Here is a 6235-nt window from a genome sequence, read left to right on the forward strand (position 1 = left end):
CTGATCTTAAAGAATAAGAGATAGGCTTCAAAACGTAAGCCAAAGGTTTGATATACCTTCCAAAATTTTGTTAGCATTCATTATTATAATGCTTCATATTCTTGATAACCAAATGAATGTCCCATCCCTTTCTGAATCTTGCTAAATTCTTGGCCTCAACAACATCCTGTGGCAATGAGTTCCACAGTCTAATTGTATGTTCTGAGAAAAAGTATTTCCTTTTTTGCTTTTGAATTTGAACAATAATACTTTACATCTATACTTGTTGGGGCCCAGTCCAAGGCCCATTGCAATCAGTGGAACTGGAGCGCCTCATCAGGCTCCTGCCCACAGAACCTCCCACTGCCCCGACACACAACTTGAGTAGACTGAATGCCAGCCAGCCATTCCATCTTTGAACCACACCAGAGATCATCTGTACAACTTCATACCATCCACTTCCTTGCCCTTGTGTCCCACTCCAGCACCAAGATGTGGAACTTACTGCCATCTGCAGAGGGCAGGAAGCCCCAGTGGGCCAGTGTGTTTTCCATTCTGGTTCATGTGTTTTCCATCATGGCCCACAGGGGATTTTAGTTGGCAGTTCCTCCATGGAGCTATGAGCATGGGCATGTACCTGGCATGGTTCACAGAATCCCCAGACACCTATTCTTTCTGCAGCAAGAGGGAAACCCTGGCACATGTCTATGTAGAGTGTGTCAGGCTGCAGCCACTCTTCTATTGCCTCCAGAACCTCTTACTGAAAATCTGGCTGCATTTTCCCCCACACATGTTTGTCTTTGCACATCCCTCCCATGTCCCCACAAGGTCAAGACAAGACATCCTTGTCAACCTCCTCCTGGTGCTGGCCAAGGTGGCCATCCATCACACGAGGAGGGGGAGGGGAGGGGTACTCTGTGACTGTGGGGTCTATTTCCAGTTCCTGGTCAAATCACATCTCCAAGAAGAGTTCCTCTGGGCAGTGTCCACTGACACCTTAGCTGCCTTTGAGGAGTAGTGAGCACTGTCGAGGGTTCTCTGCTTAGTGTCCCTTTCCGGTTCCCAGATTTTTAACCTTTGATCTCACTCTCATTCCTGTTTTATTATTTGTTGCCTCAATAATTCATTTGTGGTCTGAGTTCAGTGGTTCTTCCACCTAGGGTGAGGGGGTGGGTGTTTAGTTCTAAGTGAGCCTAGGCCAGGGGCAGGCAAACTCTTTGGCCTGAGGGCCACATCAGGTTTTGGAAATTGTATAGAAGGCTGTTTAAGGGAGGCTGTGCCTCCCCAAACAGCCAGGCATGACCTGGCCCCAACCCCATATCTGCCCCCCCCAGACTACTGCCCCATCCAACCCCCCCTGTTCCCTGACAACCCCCCGAGACCCCTGCCCCCTTCAACCCCCCTGTTCCCTGGCTTCTGACCGCCCCAACCCCTATTCACACCCCTGCCCCCTGACCACCACCCTGAACTCCCCCGCCCTCTATCCAATCCTCCCTGCTGCCTGACCCCTTACTACTCTGCCTGCAGCACCGGTGGTTGGTGGTGCTACAACTGCACCGCCCGGCTGGAGCCAGCCATGCCGCCATACAGCACAGAGCACCAGGTAAGGCCCCGGCTCTGCAGCTGCGCTGCCGCAGGAGCTCGCCGCCCTGCCGTCCAAAGGAGAATTGCGCCGGCGGCACCGTGAGCTGAGGCTGTGGGGGAGGGGGATCAGCGGGGGAGGGACAGGGGCTTGCCTCCTGGGCCAGGAGCTCAGGGGCCAGGCAGGAGGGTCCTGGGGGCCGGATGTGGCCCGCGGGCCGTAGTTTTCCCACTTCTGGCCTAGGCCCACTCATCCCAGAACCTGCAACAGGTACAGTCAGTGGGATTATCACCATTGATTTCAATGGGCATTGCATCAGGCCATTTCTGAGAGGTTTTTCAGATGAGCCAATACCCTGGTCTCAGTTTTCAAATAAAAAAATTAAACCATATCAAATCGACTATAAAAGGAGTAGACCCCCCTAAGGAAACACGCTTTGTAGTTCCAAGGTGCATTCCCAACAATCCACTCTATCCTCCATGCAACCCTCCTACCAGGTTAAACAGAATACTAATCCCTTCTTGTTATACAGCACTTTTCATCATTAGCTCTCAAAGTGCTTTACAAAGGAGGCCAGTATCATTATCCCCATTTTATAGATGTGGACTCTTCACAGCTGACTCTGTCAGTGTGTTCTGAATCTAACCTCTGGCAAACTAATGAGGCAAGTGGTTGAATTACAAGGCCAAGGACCAAGAATGTCCTACTCCCTCCCCCATCCTCTTCTAAGTAAGGAGGTGTCTGTTAATGGGAACAGAATGGGTGATTGTAATAGTAGCACATGGGGAACGATGCAGTTTCTCAAGCAGCTCATTTTGGTTTTTATAGGTTAAAATCAGCCCTTTGGACTTCACTCTGTAATCAGCTGTCTGGCAGCACAGAATTCATGTGCTCCTGGCAAGAAAACTGAGCCATTGTGCTCTGCACTAGCTCTAGTTTCCAAATGGTTTGAAGGTTTAATTCCACACAGAGCACGTTGCAAAAATCTAACCTCAAGGTGACAGATAATCAGAGAGAGGTCCTTATCCAAGAGAAAGGGACACAACCTTCTTGCCAGTCACAGCTAACAAAGAGCTTGGCAAGCAGAGGTAACAAAAACAATCTCTGCATTTCATACATCGTGAATTACTTGATAGAGGGCAACACTCTTTTGGGCTTTCTTTGTACGATCTGAATGTGGATTTGAACTATTGGGTGCATTTTTCATTATTATTCCTTAATACATTTAAGGATATTTTGGTTTATTAGAGCAAGTTAATCCATTTCAGGTTTCTCTTTATTCATCATAAAAACACAAAAGGAGGCATAAGTCCAATTTTTCCACACGTGCAGGTCACCTTTCATATGTATTATGGCTCATTTGAAGATTCATAAAACATATGGTTGCACATTGTGATTCCATTGGTAACATGTTTAGAATGATAATCCTTAGAAACAAGATGTATTCTATTCGTAGATGTTTCAAAATCTCAGCTACTTTGCTTATTTTTTAATATAGAAAAAAACATGTAACCTGCATTAGGAAGTAGTTAAAAAGGCAGTCAATTGTTGACAGTTTTATAATTTTAAAAGAGCCAAATGGATGTTTAATTTTTTTAAATGTACTCTGGGCCTGAGAATTTATGTGCCAGATTTCAGCTAGCAGCACATTTTTAAGGCCAAGTTATAAACTCCATATCTTGCAAGCATAGCTGTAATTATATTTGATCCCAGACTTGGATTTATTCTCCACATCAACTTGCATCTGTAAAGAATGATCAGGTTGGCTCTATATCTCTACTTGTAGAATGGCAATGGAAAATGCAGGTTAGGAGAAATCACTGCTTTATTTAGATGTGGTGGATAAATTTTTCACAGTCTAAAGCTCTGTAACAATTAAAAGCCTGAACGCTGTCTACTTCTTTTTGACTGACAAACAGGATTTTACTACCTGGGCCTTTGTCACTCAGGACAACATCAGTATGGAATGGCTTTGTTAATGCAGTCAGTTTCAGTGTCAAGGAACCCCATGTGGGACAGATAAAAGATAATCTGAGATGGCAAGCAGCCAGGAAATTAAAGATACAAAAGTTCAAGGTGTACATGTTTCTCAAACTTTTTAAAGAGACTGGTACCCTTATAGTCTTTCTACTTTGGGGCTTTAAGTTTGTTCCATTAACCACAATTAGAATCAAATCACTTATTGTTCTGTTTGTGAGTGTGTGAGGGTAGGGTAATAATCAAATCATTTTTCAGCCACACCTACAATTTCTTGGTGATTTCTTATCTTCTTTTAGTACAAAGCACACTCCAATATTAAATATTTGAAAAAAATAGCCTCTAAAGTTCTCTTTGGGCTATTTCTTGTTGAAACTTCTGTAAGCTGTGCTGCGAGTTAATTATTTGCACTGGAATGAATATGCATGTTTGTGCTTCTCTTGTTAATGTTTTATATATAAAATGATGGGCCTGATTCTCTTTCCCTGAATCCTGTGTAGCCATCTACACCAGTGCAAAGTGACTACAAAATACTGCCACATCAGAATAAAAACATTTCATCATGTTTGTCACTATGGGCTAGAGTCACAAAGGGATTTAGGCAATGTGACACTGAGCATGGCATGAATGCATCGGATGAAGTGAGCTGTAACTCACAAAAGCTTATGCTCAAATAAATTTGTTAGTCTCTAAGGTGCCACAAGTCCTCCTTTTCTTTTTGTGAATACAGACTAACACGGCTGCTACTCTGAACTCTAACTTTTAGATGCTTGGGAAATCACTGGAACAACACTACATTTCACAAATGTTAAGCACCTCAGCTCCCTAGCCAATGCCTGGAGAGAGACTGGTGCCACAGAATGCAATTCACAAAAGCCAGCACGTTAAGTGGGGAGCTGCCTAAGCTAACCAATGGGAGATGCTGATGAGAGGGATGTATGCTAAGGTCTGCTCCCTCACAGTGATAGGCACCTAAGTCCAGGCTGTAGGGAGGTGCCTCACTCTGCTGGTGATCCATGAATGGGAATGTCTTTTCTGGAGGCAGGTGGCTTAGTCACCGAAGGCATTTCTTGTGAGAATGAGTTAAGCAGCTGCCTCATTCCACACAAAATGGCTGGAGGAGGAGGTGCCACCACCTGTTTTATAACTTTTAGCCAAGAGTGTAGGAGACCCAGGTTCAGTTCCCCCTGTGTGCCAGCGGGCAAGAAAGGATTGATAAGGGGTGTCCTAGGAACATGTGCTAACCACTGAATTGTGGGATGTTCTGATGTAGGGGCTCCCTCAGTTTCTCCTTCTCACATAAATTGTTCCACTGTAGATCAATAATGAAAGAGTGATTGGAGCACTGGGGTTGGGCATCAGGGTCTTCCACCTCTGAGGAAGGTTCCCTAACCAGCAGGCTACAGAGTCATTTGCTCACTTTTTTTCTCTGGCCCAATGATTCTTTAATTATTTACCTCCAAATAATGGCTTGTAGTAGCTGACCACAGACAGAGAGAGTCTAGAATAACAATTGGGGAAGGAGGTACCCTATTCCCATTTCAGATGATTTCTCCCCACCCCAATGTAAATGGTTCATGTCCTAGCCTGGTCCACTATTTTTATGACTTACTGAGGCTTCTGGGATCCATTAAAACCTGGATGGAGAGAATGGCATCAGGGCTTCTAAACAATTTTTTAAAAATAATTTCTGTTCAAGCCATTAATGTCACCAAAAGAGTCTGGAGGCTCAGAAGGCTCCTCAAGGGTCAGAAACCCCATAGGTAATTTTTGTAATTATTTCTTTTGGGGGTGGGGAACACAACCACTTTTTTTTTTTCACTAGCTAAGAAGAGCTTGTAATGAATTGTAATTCAATTCAAAACTGCCTGGAAAGCTAAAAAGGAATGCAAATATTATCCCCTCCACAGAGTCCTAGAAAACATCACCTTTATTATGCTCAGCAGAATTTATTTGTATTCATATCTTTTACTATGATTTAGTCCACAATCTTCAAAAATTTATCCAAATGTGGAACTCACGCTATGTGCAGCCTTAGTGTACAGTACATTCAAAGGCCTATACAAGGCTGTTTCAGGCTAAATAGGCATTGCTATGCACACATTCCAGTTATTGCTTATGGGTGAAATTTACCTCCATACCAAAGGGCAGAACAAAACTTTTACACCACGTAAGCTCTATTTTGAGGGTGTAAGTGGGACATAAGTCATGCATGGTTGACTTGTGTTGGCCTTTTCCATATGGAGGATTTTCACCCTGTGTTAATAAGCAATACATACTATTCATGGGGGGAGGGGGAAATCACCTACATGCATGATGTAATATGAATGTACGCTACATGCTAGATGCCACATGCATGGTACGTGGGATGAAACTGTACAAAGGGTCAAATAGTTTGTACTGAGTGTGCTGTATAACTATATCTCAAATATGCTTCAAACTCACAAAAGCAATGGGAAATTTACCACCTACACACACGTTATTAATGCACACAGTGCACCTTGTTGCTCATCTCTGGGTTACAGAGTAATATAAAATCCCATCAAGTTGTTATTACACAATCTTTCTTGCAAAAATGATACTTTACTGCGGTAATCATTTTTCTCCAGGAGACTGCACTAGAAGCTTTCATCTCCATTACTTGTGATTTATAAAGTAGACTTTGCACACACACCAAAAGCTTTCCTGTGACCTGCT

The sequence above is a fragment of the Dermochelys coriacea genome, chromosome 3 (genome assembly GCF_009764565.3).
Source record: "Dermochelys coriacea isolate rDerCor1 chromosome 3, rDerCor1.pri.v4, whole genome shotgun sequence".
Classification (NCBI taxonomy): Eukaryota; Metazoa; Chordata; order Testudines; family Dermochelyidae; genus Dermochelys; species Dermochelys coriacea.